Source organism: Cervus elaphus, chromosome X (genome assembly GCF_910594005.1).
Source record: "Cervus elaphus chromosome X, mCerEla1.1, whole genome shotgun sequence".
NCBI lineage: Eukaryota > Metazoa > Chordata > Mammalia > Artiodactyla > Cervidae > Cervus > Cervus elaphus.
This window is the reverse complement of record NC_057848.1, coordinates 53516971-53539179: the sequence shown is the minus strand read 5'-3', so window position 1 is coordinate 53539179 and position 22209 is coordinate 53516971.

The window sequence follows — 22209 nt, the reverse complement described above, 5'->3', positions numbered from 1 at the left end:
TTGTGCGTCTATAAATAACTCTCAAAATTCAACGGTTAAAAAATCTAATTAGAAAACAGGCATGGCAGATTCAAGTCAATGTATGGCAAAACCAATACAATGTTGTAAAGTAAAATAAATAAATTAATTAATTAAAAAAATAAATATTACTACAATCCAATAAAAAAAAGAAAACAGGCAAAATACATGAACAGATGTTTCATTGAGGAGGAGTCATAGGTGGCAAATAAGTACATGAAGAGACAGTCAATGTCATTAGCCATTGCTGCTGCTGCTGCTGCTAAGTCGCTTCAGTCGTGTCCGACTGTGCGACCCCGTAGACGGCAGCCCACCAGGCTCCCTCGTCCCTGGGATTCTCTAGGCAAGAACACTGGAGTGGGTTGCCATTTCCTACTCCAATGCATGAAAGGAAAAGTGAAAGTGAAGTCACTCATTCATGTACAACTCTTCGCGACCCCATGGACTGCAGCCTATCAGGCTCCTCCATCCATGGAATTCTCCAGGCAAGAGTACTGGAGTGGGTTGCCATTGCCTTCTCTGGTCATTAGCCATTAGGGAAATGCAAAATAAACTACAGTGAAATAACACTACACACCTATCAGAATGACTAAAATTAAAAATAGTGACAACACCAAATCCTGGCAAGGATACAGGGAAATTGGGTGACATACACTACTGATGAGGGTGTAAAATGGTATACTCTGGAATACTGTTTAGTAGTTACTCAACATGTTAAATACAGAGTTCCCAAATGACCCTGTGTTATATAAATGTGTCAAAGATGGCCTTAGTATATTGGTCTTATGTTGTTTATTTCTTCAAAGCAGGCCAGCACTCATTCAATCAAAAGCTCATCAGTACCAAGCTCTAATTTTTATACAACCAGATTTTTAGCCATTTAGAGTCTGCCAGCTTTGCATAGCTCCCAAACTATACCCAACATCTATTAGCCACAGATTAGACAAAAGCCCCCAAGCCACTTAAGAGTGTTCTTAAGAGTCCTCTGACCCAGAGAATCCCCACCATACTGCTGAGCAACATCATCTAGATGTGAAAACTCTAGCTCTAATCTTCATCTCCCCTTGATGTCCCCTTTCCATCCACCACTTCATAAAATAAAAGGGGTAAATTTGGACCCAGAAACAGATGTTCACAGAGGCAAGGTGATATAAATATGGCCAGGTGATGATGTAGGTATATGGGACTGATGCAGCTACAAGCCAAAGATTAATGACCACCACCAGGAGCTAGGAGGCCTTTAGGGGATGACATATCATCAAGCAAATAATTGTAGATAGAGAAAAGGAAAAACTAAAAACTGAGACCTCCAAGAAGGTTCTAAAAGAAGGGACTCAAAAATGTATCTCAAAGAGTTTAGATTATCCAACTGTGAAAGTATGGAACACCAAGTGTGTGGATTCCCAGACTAGTTGCAATAAGGAGTCTGCAGCCCACAAGCTGGACATTATTGAGCATGGGCCTCATGACTTGAGTTTATGTGCCCCACAAGAAACCTAGGAGCAAAGTACTGTCCCCCTGCATACCCACTCCTCCAAAAAAAAAAAAAAAAACTCTCAAAAGACACAAAACAAAAAACAGCAGGTCCACAGTGGCTGATTTCAAATTCTGCAAAGAAATCCCTGAGTGGGCAGAGACTCACTGTGTAAATATTGTGAAGAACTATTATACTTCATTCTGCCACCTGATCTTATCTTTCCACTGGGAGCTGGGATGTCTCCCTCAGATTCAGCCTGTCAGTCTTATGGTTGATACAGACTCCAGAAGACGTGCAATCCTGGTTGCCACCCTCCCCATCATGCTTCTCACCCCATCTGTTGGCTGGTTCTTAATTCTCTGTACTGGTATTAGAATTTCCCTCTGGGAACCCAATTAGGGCGTGCTTACCAAGCAAAACTAATATGCCCTCTGTAGGAAGTATATACAACAGAGTTCAACATGTTCTTTTGAGGGGACTTGAAGTAACAAACAGACAGTGTTCCCATAACGCCTGTCACTCCTGGATAGAACCAGAGGGGGAGTAGAAATAAGGGAGGAAGGGAAAGAGAACGGGGACACTTTGGGACACAGCTGCCACCTCCTGCTGCTCTGCCATGCTTAGAAAAGCAATGAAAGCTGAAGGCAAATGCTCAGTTTGCTTGGCCCCCAGTGAGGCCGCAATATCTCTAAGCCAATTAGTTACATCGAGGGTGGTAAGGTCGCTCAGTCTGGAGAAGCGAAGCCTGGAAAGAGTTAGGGAGGAGACAGGAGCTATTTTCAGCTTTAAGAAACATGGCTGTCACTCCTGGTAACACGGGAATAAGGGGGAAATCTGGTTTTCTGCACTGTGGCTTCAAAGCTCAGACCTAGTCATGTCAGCAGGGTATGGGAGGCAGAGGATATGGGCTTAGTAGAGGACAAAACTTTCTATAGCCAGAGCATATGTGCCTATCAACCTGCCTCTCCACCCCTGTGATTGGCGCTTTCTAGGGAATTCCATGATTGCAGACATGAGGGAGGAGGTGCAGAGGACCAGAATCATGTGAGCCACTGGTCAAAAGCCCAGATTCTCAAGTCCCACTCCAGGCCTCCTGAAAAAGAGTCTCTGTAGGAGGGCTCTGGGCTATCTGTATTTTAATAAGCTCCCCTACATGATGCTGATTTGAAGCCTATCCACATTGTAGGCTTTGAAAATCCCTGAGTTGGTGGTCCTTTAAGACTCTTTCCAACTCCAAGAAGCCAGGACCCTAGTCTCTAGCCCCAGTGCCAGTTAACATAGCCTAGAGAGAAGTGGGTCAAGGAAGAAGTTGCTTTGCAGAGTTAAGGAAAAGAAGACACATGCCTCCAAAGAAAAGACTTTCACGAGGCTCCAGCTCTCCTGGTAAGGGAAGCTACAATTGCAGGAGCACTGTATCAGGAGTCCCACAGCACTCCTGCCTTTGGTGACTACACTTGAAGCATTAATAACAGCTCATGGGACTTCCCTGGTGGTCCAGTGGCTAAGGCTCCATGCTCCCAATGCAGGGGGCCAGGGGTTTGATCCCTGGTCAGGGAAGTAGATCCCACATGTTGCAACCAAGACCCAACACAGTCAAAGAAATAAAACAAATATTATTAAAAAAAAGAATAACAGCTCACATATTTACAAGTATTGAGAGTCTAGTATGTGCCAAACACTTTGCTAAGCACTTTACATTCCTTTTTTTCCTTATAATAACTGAGAGAGACAGTGTGCTGTGCTTAATTGCTCAGTCATGTCGAACTCTTTGCAACCCCATGGACTGTAGCCTGCCAGGCTCCTCTGTCCATAGAATTCTCCAGGCCAGAATCCTGGAGTGTGTTGCCATGCCCTCCTCCAGAGGATCTTCGCAATCCAGGGACTGAACCAAGTCTTTGTGGATGTCTTGAGTTTTATTAACCTTCGAGTCCTCTCTGCTCGACTGTATGGACACCTCTGTGAAGTGGCTTTTCCGGCTGCCCTGAGTCCCACCACTTTACTGCCTCCACACCAGGACACACACTACTCTACAAAGTGCCTTTGTGAAAATTAGAAAGAAGTGACCCTTCCTTTATATGTTGTTCAATGGGAACAGAGCTTGGGGAGCAGTTTGAGACTTCCAACAAATTACAGAAGAATGGCACTTATCTCTCTAGGTGGATGCCCATCTGCATCAGTTGCATAGCTTTGAAAGTGGAGAGTGGGCTGGATTCGACCTCCTTGAACCTTTGTGCAGGCTCTGATCTGCTCAAATCTGCACAGCATAACTTGTGGCCACTCTGCCCAATACTTCCTCTGGTCTTTAGCCCCAGAAGTTGCCTCACCTCATGGGGGTGAGAAAGGAGGGAACTATTCACTGAGGGACACCCAGACGTTGGCGAAGAGAACCGGAAAAGAGTCTACTGAACTTCTTGGTTGTGTAGATTAATATTTTCTGTCAATTTGGGGAAATGTTCAGTTATATGAACTCTTTGAGTATACTTTCTTCCCTTTTCTTTTTCTCCTTTCCTTCTGGGATTCCCGTTATGCATATTGTGACATACTTTATGGTGTCCCACAAGTCTCTGAGGCTTTGTTCACTTTTAGCATTCTTTTTTCTTTCTGTTCCTCAGACTGTATAATCTTGATTGATCTATTTTCAAGTTTACTAATTCTTTCTCTTGCCAGGTCAAATCTGCTTCTGAGTCCTTCTACTGAACTTTTCATTAAGTGATTATAGTTTTCAGCTCCAGAATTTCCACTGCCTTATTTTTATAATGTCTATCTCTTCCTTGATATTCTCTAGTGAGAAATTATCACCATATCTTCCTTTAATTCTTTAAATGTAGTTTCCTTTATTTCCTTGAACATACGTATAAAAGTTACTTGAAAGTCTTTGTCTGCTAAGACCCCCCTCAGACAGTTTCTGCTTTCTACTTTTCTACTGTCTACTTTTCTGCTGCCCTGAATATGGGTCATACTTTTTTGTTTCTTTGTATATATAATAATCTTTTGTTGAAAACTGGGCATTTTAGATAATATTATAGCAACGGTAAACTAACCTCCCTCTGGGCCTTGTTGTTGTTTGTTTTTTTGTTTGTTTAAGGGCTTAGCTGGACTAATTCTGGGAATTCTATTTCCCCTGTAGTGGGTAGTGTCAAAAGTTTCTGCAGAGGTTTTTTTTTTTTTTTTCAGTCTAGTTTCCTTGAGTTTGCAGTTGAGTCAGCATAGCTTTGTGGTTAAGCCATCAATTAGTCAGAAGCTGTGCCTAAGTCCCTTGATCCAGTGAGGTCTTCATCCTTTTCCATTGGATCTGTGTGTGGCTTGCAGACTGCTTTCACAGTTCTGGGGGAAACCAATCAGTCAGGGACTTGTATTTTGGAAGCGCTTTCTCTAGTCATCCCTGAGAAAATGCAGCCTTGAGCAAAGAAGTCTTTGCTCAGATTTCTTTGAGCACAGGGGGTGAGTGTGGTTTTAGCAGAACTCCTAGACTGTCTCTTTCCCTGATAGACTTGCTGTGTCTGGTCTCCCTCTCTTCATGTTACCAGTCTGTTATCCTCCTCTGATTGCGAGCCACTGTGAGGGGTTACAGTGTTAAACAACACCCTGGGGGTATGAATTCCTCCACTCTAATCCCTAAGTCTATTGTCTCTGGCTGGGCCAGATCTGAGTCTGCAATTTGCCTCACAAGTCCTCCCAGGGAGAACCTCGGTGCTATGGCATACAAGGAGCTGGGGGACACTGTTCTTCAGTAACTAATCCACCCAGATCCTCCCTGTAGAGCGGGTGCTGTGAGTTGAGGAAACTGGTTGCTGTCACCTGCCCAGTATAGATTTCTGCAGCACAGAGATGGAGAAATGGGATATTCACCCGGTTCCACCAGCTTTCCAGTGCAGACATTCCAGACCATGAAACTGGGGAAGGTACAAGTTGTTTACTAGGCTGATTCTGAGTCAGTCCAGTCTGTCCAGTGGGCCTGGAGTAGTTTTTCTACAGATGGAGCCAGGGGAGAGATGAGTGCTGTTCGGCTGTCATGGGTTGCTACTGTTTTTGCAAGTTTTCATCAAATTTGTTGAATAAATCTCTCAATTTTGTGTAAGCCTGTTGATCCATCTCCAGAGACTTTAAATGGTTTTCTTTGGTAATTTTGACCAGTTTAATAGATGCCTCTCTGGAGGAGAGGATTCCATGAGCCCCTCACACCAGAAAGGGGTATGTATGAGCTTTTTGAGATCAAGGCCACAGCTGCAGATGATTGACAACCAGAATCAAGGCTGGGCAAGTAGGTGGCTGAGAAAATAAAACCACCATCATTATGACACATGCAAAATATTTATGCTATAGACACTCTTGAACTGAGTTTAGTCTCATTTTATCTTCATAGGATGCCACAAATGGTTATGTTTATATAGCCAACAACGGACACATAATCCATCAAACTTGCATAGCACCTGCAAGCATGATGCTTCCTTGGGATTCAGTCTCCCACCCTTACTAGAGCCAGCAAGTGTACATTCTGACACAGTACAAGTCAGCACTGGGAGGAGGAAAAAGCCCTTAGACTTTCCCCTAGTCTAATGGAACAGACAAGACACACATAAAAGAATTTTTTTTAAAATTTTTTAAATTTTTATTAGTTGGAGGCTAATTACTTCATAACATTGCAGTGGGTTTTGTCATACATTGACATGAATCAGCCATGGAGTTACATAAAAGAATTTTTAAAAAAGCAACCTTTGCATGAAAGAGGTGAAGGAGCTGACTCAGTAAGGCAAAAAATGAGGCCAAATCCTGGTTTGGGCTTTTACCAACTTTGTGGCCTTGAGCAAGACATTAACCCTACAATTCCCTCACCTGTTCTTGTCTTTAAAAGACATTGATTACTTATTTCACAAGGTTCCTAAGATAATTGAATAACCTACCCCCTGCTTGATTTCTAAACCTATCTCAGAGCTAGCAGTCCTTTCTGCTTGATACACTCAAACCACACTAATTTCTTTGTGTTCCTTGAAAATACCAAGTCCTTGTCAGTTTTGGGGTCTCTGCACAGTATATTCTCTCAATCTGAAGTAGATTTTTGCCAAGTGTTCAGGAGGTCAGCTCTCCTCTCATCATTTAGGTCACAGCTTAAACATCACCTGTGCAGAGTGGCCTACCTTGACAACGAAATCTAAAAACAAAACCAAAAAGTCCCTGTCTGCTTCCCGCTCTAGTCATACTATCCCATTATTTTGTTTCCTTCACAATGCTTACAAATACCTGGACATAGCAGCAATATATTAATACTTAGAGGGCTTTCCTGGTGGCTCAGATGGTAAAGAATCTTCCTGCAATGCAGGAGACCCAGGTTTGATCCCTGGGTCAAGAAGATCCCCTGGAGAAGGGAATGGCAACCCACTCCAGTATTCTTGCCTGGAGAATCCCATGGATAGAGGAGCCTGACAGGCTACAGTCCACGGGGTCTGCAAAGTGTCAGACACAACTAACACTTTCACTTTCATTAATACTTAGTGGCATAGTGCCAAATTGCCTGGTTTTGGATTCTGGTTCTACCACTTTTTAGCTGTGTGACTTTGGGCAAGTTATTTAATCACTTTGAGCTTCAGTTTCTTCATCAGTAAAATAGGAATAATAATAGAATCTACCTTACAGGTGTTGTGAGGACTAGATGAGTTAACCCAGGTAAAATGTTCATCCAGTACCTGGCATTTGGTAAGACTGTCTCTCAGTGTTAACTACTTTGGTAGCCAGCCCCCAAAGTGGCTCTCCAGTGATCCTCACCCTCTGGTATTCAGAGGAGGGTTGGTCTATGTGATAAGGCTGAAGTAATGGTATGTCACTTCTGAGATTAGGTTATAAAAGATCTCATCTTTCTTTTTTTTTTTTTTTTTTCTATATATTGCAGGAGTTTTTCTTGTTCTATTGTCCTTTTCCTGTCTTTCTTTTTTTTTTCTTTTTTTTCCCCTTTATTTATTTATTTATTTTTTCCAGTGGGTTTTGTCATACATTGATATGAATCAGCCATAGATTTACACGTTTTCCCCATCCCGATCCCCCCTCCCACCTCCCTCTCCACCCGATTCCTCTGGGTCTTCCCAGTGCACCAGGCCCGAGCACTTGTCTCATGCATCCCACCTGGGCTGGTGATCTGTTTCACCATAGATAATATACATGCTGTTCTTTCGAAACATCCCACCCTCACCTTCTCCCACAGAGTTCAAAAGTCTGTTCTGTACTTCTGTGTCTCTTTTTCTATTTTGCATATAAGGTTATTGTTACCTTGTTACCATCTTTCTAAATTCCATATATATGTGTTAGTATGCTGTAATGTTCTTTATCTTTCTGGCTTACTTCACTCTGTATAATGGGCTCCAGTTTCATCCATCTCATTAGAACTGGTTCTAATGAATTCTTTTTAATGGCTGAGTAATATTCCATGGTGTATATGTACCACAGCTTCCTTATCCATTCATCTGCTGATGGGCATCTAGGTTGCTTCCATGTCCTGGCTATTATAAACATATATAAATCTGAAAGAGACACGTGCACCCCAATGTTCAAAGATCTCATCTTTCATCTTGGACATTGTCACTCACTTCTGCTCTCTCTCTCAGATCACTCACTCAGAGAGAAGGACACAATCTGCCAAGTCAAATAGCCCCATGGTATCACAAACCATGGTGGCCTCTGGTCAACAGCTGAAGAGGAGCTGAGGCCTTACCACAAACACACGAACAAGTTTGGTAGCAGAGTCTCAATCCCTGGTTGACAACTTGACTGTGATCTCATAAAAGATTCTGAACCAGAACTATCCTTTTAAGTCTCTCCTGGAATCCTGACTCTCAGAAACCATATGAAATAATATTTGCTGTTTTAAGTAATTTCGTTTTAGAGTAAATTGTTATCTAATGTAGATACTAAATTATCTTGCTGGTCTACCTGATTGTTATCAGTCCTCTCTTCTCTACTCTATCCCTAGACCTTGTCATGAATTGCTGAGTTTAGAATGAACACAAGCATTTCTTGTGGTGAGTATACTTTAGCATTTCATCAGAGCGCTTGAATAGCCCTTGTTTTATTTTTACTATACTGTTTTTGGTGTCATGGAAAGAGCACTGGGCTACAAATGGAGAGTATTTTTACTAGATATGTAAGTGATTTTGGATAAGTTATTTCACACCCCTGAACATTCTCATCTCTCACATGGGAAAAATAATACCTGCCATACAAACCTGTAAGGGTAGTTACAAAGATGAAATGAAATAATTGATGGGAAATCCAATAAAAGAATAAGCAGTATCAGGACAATATCAAATCCCCTCTAACAGTTGCTGTTGTTGTTGTTCATAGCTGGGGGAAAATATCTTCTGAATTTTCAAAACTATTATTATTAATTTCTACAATGATATATGGAATTAAAAACTCTTAGGTAGTTATATTATACCACTGTTTCATTCAGCCTCAATTTGGCAGTTCCTTAAGTAGCAATCTTTCTGTCAAAGTAAAGATTTCTCCCTAATGAACCAAGACATCATTCTCTTTCAAGGATTGTAATTTTCCCCCATTAATTAATTAATAATATTAATTCCCTTAACTCTTAGTTCGATTATGTAGTTCCTTCTTTCCAGCAAACAGCTCAGTATTGAAATAGTTCTCTTAACTATTGAGCAATTTTCTCTTTGAGCCAACAACTGCTCAAATAATAGCAGCCCAAATAATAACTTCCCCAGTAAATGTCTTCAACATTTGAGAAAAGGGATATAATATAGAACAAGAATCAGATCCAGTGCTCTGTGACAACCTGGAGGGGTGGGATGGGGTGGGAGGTGGGAGGAACGTACAAGAGGAAGGGGACATATGTATATCTATGTTTGATTCATTTTGATATATGGCAGAAACCAACATAATAATGTGAAGCAATTATCCTCCAATTAAAAATAAATAAATTTAAATAACAAATAAAACAAGAAAAATTTGATCTTATATTTACATTAGAAGTATTAGTATGAATTCATAATGCAGTTTTTCTTAACAAATATTTCATTCATAGTTCTGATCATAGAAAAAGCCTAGAAAATATGAATACATTAACCAACTAAACACCACAGCATTCAAACTGTGGTCACTAAACACTTCTTAATTTTATTTATTTCAGTGTGTGTGTAGTAGTATATCATTACAATTTTAATCTAATGACTAATGATGTTGAGCATCATTACTAGTCATTGGTGGATATCCTTCTGTGAAATGTCTTAAGTATTAAGTGTCTCTTTTACCTGGTTGTTTATTTTTATTATTGTCTTGTAGAAGCTGAAACTCCAATACTTTGGCCACCTCATTCGAAGAGTTGACTCACTGGAAAAGACCCTGATGCTGGGAGGGATTGGGGGCAGGAGGAGAAGGGGACGACAGAGGATGAGATGGCTGGATGGCATCACCGACTCGATGGGCATGAGTTTGGGTAAACTCCGGGAGTTAGTGATGGACAGGGAGGCCTGGCGTGCTGTGATTCATGGGGTCGCAAAGAGTTGGACACGACTGAGCGACTGAACTGAATTGAACTGAAGAGCTCTTTAAATGTCTGGATGTGACCCATTTGTCAGTCATATATTTTGCACATATATTTTCCAGTATAGTGGTTTGTCTTTTCATTTTCTTAATGATGTCTTTTGATGTCTTGACGTTTTTTAATTTTACAAAATACAGATAGCACTTTTTTCTTTTATTGTTAGTGCTTTATGTATTTGAATTAAGAAATTGTTGCCTACCTTCCAGTTCACAAAGATGATCTGTTATAGCTTCTTCTTAGAGTTTTAATTTTTTAATTAAAGTTTAATTTTTTAATTTTAATTTTTATATTGAAGTTTATGATTCATTTGGAATTATTTTTGTATATGGTGTAAGAGGTGAATCAAAGCTTGTTTTAATAGTTGTTTCAGCATCTTTGTCAAAAATCATTTGCTGATTTGTGAGTTAGTCTATTTCTTGACTCCATTTTGTTCCATTGATCTATTCTTATGTATCTACTACACTGTCTTAATTATTGCAGCATTATTTTAGACATTAAAATCAGATAGTGTAAGTTCTCTTACTTTAATCTTTTTTCAAGATTATTTTGGCAATCCTAGTCAAGATGCATTTCTATATAAATTTTAGAAATACCCTATCAATTTCTACCAAAAAAATAGTCAGCTGAAATTTCAATCAGAATTCCATTGAAAGTAGAGATCAATTTGTAGAGAATTAAAATTTTAAAAATATGGAGTCTTCCAAGTAGTGAACATGCTATATCCTTCCATTTATTTAGGTCTTCAATGTTTTGAATATTCAGTGTGGGAGAACTACACATTTTCCATTAAATATATGCCTGTTCATCTTATATTTTTGATGCTTTTGTAAATATGTTATTACTTTTCATATTCCAGTTATTTGTTGTAAGAATATGATCGATTTTAATGTATTTCCCATATATCTTGTAACTTTTCTATTTTTTGAAGATTTCTTGGGGCTTCCCTGGTGACTCAGATGGTAAAGAATCTGCCTGCAATGCAGGAGACCTGGGTTCGATCCCTGGGTTCAGAAGATCCCCTGGAGAAGGGAATGGCAACCCACTCCAGTATTCTTGCCTGGAGAATCCCATGGACACAGGAGCTTGGCCGGCTACAGTTCATGGGGTCGATATGAGCCGAAAATGACTGAACAACTAACACTAGTATTGGTATGTAAATGACCATGTCGACTATGGAAAAAAAAGCAGTTTAACTTTCCTTCTTCTCAATCTTTGTGCTTTTTATTTCTGTATTGCACTTATTACAGCCTCTAGTATAATGCTGAATAGAAATGGTAAGAGCAGATGTTTTTACCATTTTCCTAATTTTAATGGGAAAGCATTTAATATTTTATCATTAACAATTATGTTAACTGTTGGTTTTTCTAGATACCTTTTATCAGGCTGAAGAGAATCCTTAGTCTGCTGAGATTTTCCTTTTAATTCTGAATTGATGTCAATTTTTTCTGCCTTTGTTTGTGATTATCACATGGTTTTTTAATCTTTATTCTGTTAATATTATGAATTAATTTGATAGATTTTTGAATATTAAATAAAACTTTGATTCCTGAGGTAATTGCTAATTGTTTATGATGCATTATCTGTTTTATATATTGCTGTATTCAAGTTGTTAATATTTATTAAAGATTTTTGTGTCTATGTTCATGAAGGATATTGATTTGTAATTTGCTTTTCTTGTAATGTTCTTGTCAGGTCAAGGCTGGGTACATAATTTGTGGCACCTAGTACAAAATGAAAATGCAGGAAATGCTGTAAAAGATACAAAAATACAAATGTTTTCCCTTAAATATTTTATTATACATAAAATAGAATAGTAGTGACAATGACACATGAATAACAACACAAATTTCTGAATTGCAAAAAATGGTGCCAATTTTATATAATACAATAAATAATATTTTGTTACTGTGATAACTTGATTGTCCATAAGGTTTCTCTGGCTTACTCTATAAAACATTTATTGGATACTCAAAATTTATACTTAAAGCAATCTCATTTTCAATTGTCATAATGAAAGCAACATATATTTATAGGCTGTGATAACATTGGAATACATTTCTGATAAATAATTTTGAAATATAAATTGTGTTACACCTAGAGCTGATGATTCTCACAGAACAATTTTTCTATAAAGATCTAACTTTTCATATAAATCATTTTTCTGTAAGTGTGAATTTGATTTTCAGTGTAAATTTATACAACAGTGTATTGAGAACTCTGAAAATGGCCCCTAAAAGTGTCATGCCCTAATCCTTGGAACCTGTATATATATGAAAAGATACTACTCTTGTGATTGTTATATTAGATGGTACAGTTGACCTTTATTCAGGTGAGCCTAGCCAGATCACATGAGTACGCTTAAGTGCACAGAGCTTTCTCCAGCTGATAAGAGAAAAGGAAGTCAAAGAGACTTGAAGCATATGAGGGTTTCAAAATGAGACTTCCTGATGCCAGCTCTGAGGTAGTAAGAGGACATGTAAGAAGTTAATTTTTTCTCCAGGTAGAAATAAGTCAGCAAGTCCTGCCCACACTGGTGGAGGGAGGGAGAGGAGTAGGGGAGAAGTTGTTGATAATTAAGTTCCAACTCCTGGAGGGGAGAAGCTACATAAATTATGTGTAATTCCTTTGTAAGGTTTATTTTTCTCTATTCCTCCATTAATTTATTTATTCAATTATTTATTTATACCATTCAGTTCAGTTCAGTCACTCAGTCGTGTCCGACTCTTTGCGACCCCATGAATCGCAGCACGCCAGGCCTCCCTGTCCATCACCAACTCCCGGAGTTTACGCAAACTCATGTCCATTGAGTCGGTGATGCCATCCAGCCATCTCATCCTCTGTCGTCCCCTTCTCCTCCTGCCCCCAACCCCTCCCAGCATCAGGGTCTTTTCCAATGAGTCAACTCTTCGCATGAGGTGGCCAAAGTATTGGAGTTTCAGCTTCAACATCAGTCCTTCCAATGAACACCCAGGACTGATCTCCTTTAGGATGGACTGGTGGGATCTCCTTGCAGTCCAAGGGACTCTCAAGAGTCTTCTCCAACACCACAGTTCAAAAGCATCAATTCTTCCGCACTCAGCTTTCTTCACAGTCCAACTCTCACATCCATACATGACCACTGGAAAAACCATAGCCTTGACTAGACGGACCTTTGTTGGCAAAGTAATGTCTCTGCTTTTTAATATGCTATCTAGGTTGGTCATAACTTTCCTTCCAAGGAGTAAGCGTCTTTTAATTTCACGGCTGCAGTCACCATCTGCAGTGATTTTGGAGCCCCCAAAATTAAAGTCTGACACTGTTTCCACTGTCTCCCCATCTATTTCCCATGAGGTGATGGGACCAGATGCCATGATCTTAGTTTTCTGAATATTGAGCTTTAAGCCAACTTTTTCACTCTCCTCTTTCACTTTCATCAAGAGGCTTTTTAGTTCCTCTTCCCTTTCTGCCATAAGGGTGGTGTCATCTGTATATCTGAGGTTATTGATATTTCTCCCGGCAATCATGATTCCAGCTTGTGCTTCTTCCAGCCCAGCGTTTCTCATGATGTACTCTGCATATAAGTTAAATAAGCAGGGTGACAATATACAGCCCTGACATACTCCTTTTCCTATTTGGAACCAGTCTGTTGTTCCATGTCCAGTTCTAACTGTTGCTTCCTGACCTGCATATAGGTTTCTCAAGAGGTGGGTCAGGTGGTCTGGTATTCCTATTTCTTTCAGAATTTTCCACATACCATTAAGGACTCATAAATATTTATCTTATATTTCGTGTTATAATTCAGCACTGTATTATTTTTACTTTGTTGTTCACATGTTTCCATCTTTGACAATTGGGAGCTCTTTCAGATTGACTCCCATGTGCCTTTGACATGCCCCACCTTTTCTTTTTAACACTTCCTTACTTTTTGATACTACAGGATGATCCAGGCTCATCTTATATTTTCCCTGAATAATTTTTTAAATGGTTAATTAAACCCATTCACATTTATTGATAAAACTGACAGGTTTACTTTCAACTCTGTCAAGCTATTTTATTTTATATTTAATATGTGTATCAGTCAGGGTTAATCCAGACAAGGAGCTTAAGTAGGATGTGTGTGGGTGTGTGCACATGCGTGCACACATGTGCACATCCATGCATGCGTGTGTGTTTAAGTGTGTGTGTGTAGGGAGATTTATAATAGGAATTGGTTTACTCAGTTGTGGGAGTGGCTGGCCAAGCCTGAAATCCATAGGGCAGGCAGTGATAAAGGGGAGATCACCTGCAGGTTCAGACTCCACAGACACAGGCCAAGGCTGTTGTCCACAGGCAAAATTTCTTAGTCTTTTGGAGAAAACTCAGCCTTGCTTTGAGGACCTCTCAATTGAGTCAGTCAGGTCCATTCAGATTATCTGGATAATCTCCCTTACTTACAGTCAATGGTTTAGGGCCTTTAATTATATCTGCAATATTTTTTTTTAACAGCAACACATAAATTAGTTTTTAAATAACCAAGGGCTATACCCCAGCTGAGTGGACACATCGCAATTATGCTGTATGTTATCACATAAACTGTTTTTCTATGTGGTCTCTCTTTTTCTCTTTGTATTTAGGTAAATTTGTAGGTGCGTTCCAGTGGTTACCTTTAGACTATTACTGTTTATAATAACTATTCTCCCTCTACTGCCTGGGTTATCTGATTTAACATTTATTTGATATCCTTCTATATCCGCATATTCCTTATGCAACAATAAAATAGATCTAATCTTTAAAGGTATAGTTTAAAGAGAAAAATCCATAAACAAAAGGAGACCTGGATCTTCACACTGATATGGCTCATCATGTACCTGGGAAAACTGACCCAGTTAACAACAAGAAAAATCGCAGTGCAACTATTATACGCTAAAGGTAAAGAAGTAATCCTCAGAGCCTCTTGGCAAGCAGTGAAGTAACTTAAGATGAATAAAAGTCAGCTTAGCATCAAACTTCTCAATAGCAACATGGAAAGCAAGACAAAAACACAGCAGCATTTTCAAGAAATGCAAAGAAATACAGTATGAACCAAGGATTTTACATCTGGCCAACCTGTCCTTCTGGAGGAGGAAAATGGCACCTCACTCCAGTATTCTTGCCTGGACAATTCCACGGACAGAGAAGCCTGGTGGGCTACAGTCCATAGGGCTGCAAAGAGTCAGACATGACTGAGCACACACACACACACAAGCTGTCCTTCAGTTACCAGTTACAATTTAATCAGCATTTCTATGGTGATTTTAATTATAATGTAATCATCATTTCCATGATGATACCTTCAAGTACTTTCCTGAATTTAGTCAACTTATTTTACATCTCTCTGTTTTTATGTCCGCTTGATATGTATTGTTTTTGCATATCAATTATATCTCAATAAAGCTGTTAAAAGATTTTAAATAAATGTACTTTAAAAATAAAATATTTAAAAAATTTCATTGGAGTATAGTTAATTTACAATGTTGTGTTAGTTTCTGCTGTAGAGCAGAGTGAATCAGTTATATATACATAATATCCCCTCTTTTGTAGATTCCCTTTCCATGTAGGTCATTACAGAGTACCGAGTGGAGTTCCCTGCGCTGTACATTAGGTCCTTACTAGCTCTCTATTTTATATATAGTAATGTGTAGATGTCAATCCCAGTCTCCCAATTTATCCCCCCCCCCTTACCCTCCAGTAACGGTAAGTTTATTTTCTACATCTGTGACTATTTCTGTTCTGCAAATAGGTTCATATGTATCACTTTTAGTTTCCACATATAAGCGATATCACATGATATTTGTCCTTCTCTGGCTGACTTACTTCACTTAGTATGATAACCTCTAGATTCATCCATAGTGCTGCAAATTGCATTATTTGATTCTTTCTATGGCTGAGTAATATTTGTATATAAATACCACATCTTTATTCATCTGCTGATGAACATTAAGGTTTCTTCCATGTCTTGCCTATTGTAAATAGTGCTGCTATGAACATTGAGTTGCATGTATCTTTTAGAATTACAGGTCTCTGGGTATATGTCCTGGAGTGGGATTGCTGGATCATATGGTAGTTCAATATTTAGTTTTTTAAGGAATCTCCATACTGTTCTCCATAATAGTTGTACCGACAGTGTAGGAGGGTTCCCTTTTCTCCACGCTCTCCAGAATTTATTTCCATAGACTTTTTGATGATGACCATTCTGACTAGTCTGTGAGGTGATACCTCACTGTAGCTTTGATTTCCATCTCTGATAATTAGTGTAAAACTAAAAATATTTTTAAATAAATGAAATGAAAAACTGTATAACAATTTTATATGAATTTCTAATTTAAAGTATTATTTTTACTATTTTGTGAGATATTAAAATTGTCTTTTCTTCATGCTTGATTTGGGGAGAAATTGTCATCACTCAAATATTTTTGTTTTAATTTTATGATTTCGTTCATATTAACTTTCTGTTTCTGTTCATTTTAAAACAATATATTTCCTTCAATAGCAATAACAATTGCATTAGAATGTAGAAATTAATTAGGCATTTTGATTCGAGTCCCTTTTTCTGAAATATTAAAGAGTGGGTTTTGTTTTGTTTTGTTTTGTTTTTGGTGGTGGTGATGGTAGTTATGACTGTGGAGTGATTTTTCATTGTCATTCTTTTTTTAAAATTGTCCCTTTCCTTCTTCCTTTCATTATCAAGCCTCCATGGGATGCTTCCTTTCCAATTTACCTCTTTTCCCCAGAAGAGGTTACTTACTGAGACTTCCTTCTGTGATCCAGGAACATTTTTAAATTAAATTTTTATTTTGAGATAATTGTAGATTCACTTGAATTTGTAAGAAATGATAGAGAGATCCTGTGTACCCTCAATGGTAACATCTTGAAAAAGCACAACCAAGATATTGATATAGATGTTGTCAAGATATAAAATATTTCCATCACCAAAATGATCACTTATGCTGTCCTTAGTCACATCCACTTTCTTTCTTTCTACCCCGTCCCGATTCCCTTCTTAATCCTTGGCAACCACTAATCTGTTTGAATGTTACATAAAGAAAGTCACACAACATGTAACTTTTGGGGATTTGTTTTTTTTTTTTTTCTTTTTCTCAGCATAATTCCCTGAACATTCATGCAGGTTATTGTATCATAGTTTGTTCCTTTTTATTGCATGCATATACAGCAGTTTAAATATTCATTCATTGAAGTTGAATGAATGAAGCTGAATGAACTGGGTTGTTTCCAATCTTGAGCTGTCTCAAATAAAGTTGCTATAAATATTGGTGTACACGTTTTTGTGTGGGCATAAACTTTTTAAAAAATTTTATTGGAGTATAGCTGCTTTACAACGTAAGTTTTTATTTCTTTGGAATAAATGTTCAGGAGTATAATTGCTGGTTATATAGTAACTATATGGGTAGTTTTAAAAGAAAACATCAAGCTTTTCCCCAGATTGACAGCATATTCCACACTGGCAATGTATGAGATTGTTTTCCCACATTCCTGACAACATTTGGTATTGTCATTATTTTTTATTTTAGCTGTTCTATTCATAGAGATACCTCTTTGTGGTTTTAATGACTAATGATGTTGAATATATTTTTCATGTATAATGTTAACTGTAGGTTTTTTGTAGATGCTCTTTATCAAGTTGAGGAAATTATCAGCTGTTTCTATTTTTCTGAGAGTTTTTACTATTAATGAGTGTTGAAATTTGTCAAATCATTTTTCTTCATTGATTGATATGATCTATACTTTTTCTTCTCCAACCTGATGGTGGGTTATATTGATTACTTTTCAAGTACTGAATTGGTCTATGTGTGTCTTTAGATCTTAAGTGAGTCTCTCATAGGCAGCATATCTATGGATGTTGTGTTTTTATCTATTCAGGTACCCTATGTCTTTTGATTGGAATTTTTAGTTCATTTACATTTAAAGTAATTATTGATAATGCATGTACTTACTGTCAAATTGTTGCTTCCTATTTGTTTTTGTAGTTCGTTTCTGCCCCTTTCTTCTTCTTTTGTTCTCTTCTCTTGTGATTTGATGACTATCTTTAGTTTTATATTTTGATTCCTTTCTCCCCCCACCCTGTTGTGTGTGTGTGTGTGTGTGTGTGTGTGTGTGTGTATCTATTACATATTTTTGTTTTGTGGTTGCCATGAGGTTTATATATAACTATATATATATATATATATGATTATTTTAAGTTGATTTCTTATGTTTGAATGCATTCTAACAATTCTACATTTTTACCTCTCCCCTCAGTTTTTAATGCATTCATCATATTCTATATCTTTTTTTGTATATCTCTTCACTTATTGTGGATATAAGTGATTTTACTATTAATACTTTGTCTTTTAACCTTTCTACTAGGCTTGTAAATGGTTTGTCTACTCTTTACTGTATGTTTGCATTTATCAATGAGGTTTTTTTCATAATTTTCAGGTTTTTAGTTGTGGTCTTTTCTTTTTTGCTTAGACAACTTCCTTTAAAGTCTATTTTGAAGCAGTCTCATGGTGTTGAACTCAGTTTTTTTTGTGTTTTGTAAAATTCTTTATCAATCCTTCAAATCTGAATGATAGCCTTACTGGGTAGACTATTCTTGGTTGTAGGGTTTTTTAATTTTTATCTCGTTGAATATATCCTGCCACTCCCCTCTTGCCTGTAAAGTTTTTGCTGAAAAGTCAGCTGATACTTATGGGAGTTCCCTTATACACAACTAATTGGTTGTTTCTTGCTGCTTTCAATCTCTTCATCTTTATACCTTGCCATTTTAATTATGTGTCTTGGGTTCATCTTATTGGGAACCCTGTGCTTTCGGGACCATAACATCTTCCAGGTTATGGAAGTTTTCAGCTATTATTTCTTCAAATAAATTCTCGTCCTCTTTCTCTCTTCTCCTTTTGGGACCCTTATAATGCAAATGTTAGAGTGCTTGATGTTGTCCTGGAGGTCCTGTAAACTATCCTAAATTAATTTTTTTTTCTGTTTTCTGTTCAGCTTGGGTGATTTCCACTACTTGATTTTCCAATATGCTCATCCATTCCTCTGTACTATTAAATCTACTATTGATTCTTGTGTATTTTGTGAAATCTTGTGAAAATCCTAATGTATTTTTCATTTAGTTATTGTATTCATCTCTGTTTGGTTCTTCTTTATATTTCCTAACTCTTTGTTAATCTTCTCACTGTGTTCATCCATTCTTCTCCTGAGTTCATTGAACATCTTTAGAATCATTACTTTGAACTTTTTATCAGATAAATTGCTTATCTCCATTTTGCTTAGTTCTTAGTTTTTATTCATGTTACTTCAATTGGAACACATTCCTCTGTCATTTCGCTTAATTCTCTGGGTTTATTTCTATGTATTATGTAGGCTGGTTATGTTTTCTAATCTTGAAGATGTCACTTTATTTAGGAGAAGTCCTATGGGACCCAGCAGTATATTCCCCTCTGTTCACCAGAGCTAAATGCTCTAGGTGTGCCCCATATGCAGGTTGCTTTGGCCCTTCTGTTGTGTCAGATCCAACTAATGTGGTTGCTCTGGTGGGCAGAGCTGAGTCCTAGGGCACCTGGCTGTAGAGCCAGTGACTCTGGGACTAGTATTGGCCCTTTGATGGGTGGGTAAGCTCCCAGAGCTAATAGGCTAAAGAAAGGATTCCAAAAAGGTTCTTGCCAGCACCCGTGTCCTCATGATAGAATAAGCTTTCAAAGATGGGTGCTGCCACTGACTGTATCCCCAGAGGAAGTCCCAGTTCTCTCCTGCCTGCCTGTGAGGTTCTCCAAGATCAGCAAGTGGGTCAGACTCAGGATCCTTTCAAATTACTGCTTCTGTCTCAGAGAGTGTGAAATTTTTATTTCCTAAAGCCCTCTGGCTCTCCCATATTCAAGCCCTGGTGGCCTCAAAGCCAGATGTTCTGGTGGCTCATCTTTCTGGTGCAGGACACACAGGCTTTGGAGCCCAGTGTGGGTTCAGACCCCTCAGTCCTTGGGGAGAATGTCTACAGTTGTAAATATCCTCCTGATTGTGCACTGCCTACCCAGGGATATGGCCCTTGAACATATCATGTCTCCGCCCCTCCGATCTGTCTTGTGATTCTTTCTTTATACCTTCAGTTGTTGAAAATCTTGTCTGCTACTATTCAGGTAATTCTCATAGCTAATTGCTCTGTAAATAGCTGTAATTTTGGTGTGTCTATGGAAGAAGGTGGGCTCTGCGTCTTCCTGCTCACCATTTTGGCTACATCCCTTTTTCTACTTTCTTGAGGTGGGTATTTAGATTGTTGATTTAAAACACCTCTTTTCTAATGTAAACTTTTAGCACTATAAATTTCACTTTCAGTCTTGTTTTGTGTTCCACAATTTTTCATATGTTTTATTTTCATTTTTATTCAGTTTAATGTATTTTTGTGTATTTCATATTTTTATTTTAAATTTTGTTTGCAACTTTCTCTTTGACTCATGGCTTATTTATAAGAGTGTTGATTACTCTCCAAGTGTTTAGAGATTTTTTCCTGTTATTTTTCTTTAATGATTTCAAAGTTTTTTTTCCATTGTAGTTGGAAAACAATATCTGTATGATTTCAACTCTTAAAATTTGTTGAGGTTAAGTTCTATGGTATAAAATATTGTCTATGTTAGCATATGTTCTGTGGACACTTGATATAATATGTATTTTTACCATTGGATGCAGTGTTCTATAAATGTTGATTAGGTTCTGTTGGTTGATGGTGTTCTTGAATTCTTCTATATCCTTGTGGATATTCTAATTGATCTATAATTATTGAAAGAGCGCTGTTGAATCCTTTAAATATACTTGTGGACTTGCCTGCTTCTTTCAGTTCTATTATTTTTTGCTTCATGTAATTTGCAGCTGCATTGTCCAGTGCATGCACATTTAGTGCTAATTTGTCTTCTTGGTGGATTGATCATTTTATCATTATATAATATCCCTCTCTGGGAAATTTTTTTTTTGCTTTAAGGTCTAGTTTATGTAACATATGTAGTGGGGTGAAAAATTTGAGTTGCCCAAAGTACATGCTCCCAGCTGAGGTTGAGCAACACGAGGCTCTGCTTTCTGGTTTCAGCTGTCATAGAGCTGATGGCCAAAGGATGGAGATGACAGGGGGCAGTGCAGAGTAATTCAAGAAACTCTGGCTCTGGGGCCAGTTGGATGGCATTTGAATTCCAACTCTGGCACCTATTAGTAGGGCAGCCTCAGGCAAGTCACTTAACACTTTTGAACCTCATTTTCTCTTTTGAAAAATAAAAAAAAAAGTTTCTATCAGGATGAACTGATGTTAGGATTGAAAATTACAATCTATATGAAAAATGTAGAGATGTGTACTAGGAATAATAAACATATAACTGGTCATAGTACAATAAGTTGAACTATATCAAAAGTAAAGTATTTTCTCTTTGAAAGACACCAAAAAGAAAATTAAATGGCAAAGCACAGATCAGGAGGAAGCATATACAAAACTAATGTCTGGAAAAGCAACAGAAAAGCTGCCTAACCTCTCTGAACGTGTTGTCCTCATTTTTAAATGGAGATGCTTGTAGAACATGCCTCACGGAAGCTGGGAGGATTAGATAAGATTCTGCAGTTAGCACTCAGCATATAGCAGGTGTTCAGTGCTTGCTGATTCTTTTAGCATCTCCTTTTTTTTAAACCAAGTAATTTACTAATTTCCTGATCAACATAGATGACATCTGCTTTTGGTCTTTTGTTCCCCATGGGACAGCATTTTTGGAGAAACACATTGACACATTCCTTAACCTGAGAGTTTTAGAAGACCTGGAGTGTATGTGTGGTGTGTGTGTGGAGGAGGAGGATGGCAGAAGGGAAAAATGAGTAACATTGGCATACCAGTGCTCCTAGGAAAAGTGCCCTCATAGACCACAAAGCCCTGGATAGAGTAGGTGCTTACAGTGTTCTTACTGACTGAGGGAGTGGGGTGGAGTGAGCTCTGGATTAGCCTGTTTGGTTTCTTCATACTTGAAACTGGACTTGTTAGAAGCAGTGGTTGTATACTACTCTTTCCCTTCCCCCGGAGCCTACTTGACCCAAATTAGAAGAACTTAAGACTCCTTCTTAGTCAGATTTCCCATCATATGCAGTCGACCCTTGAACAACACAATTTTGAACTGCATGGGTCCACTTATACACGGATTTAATG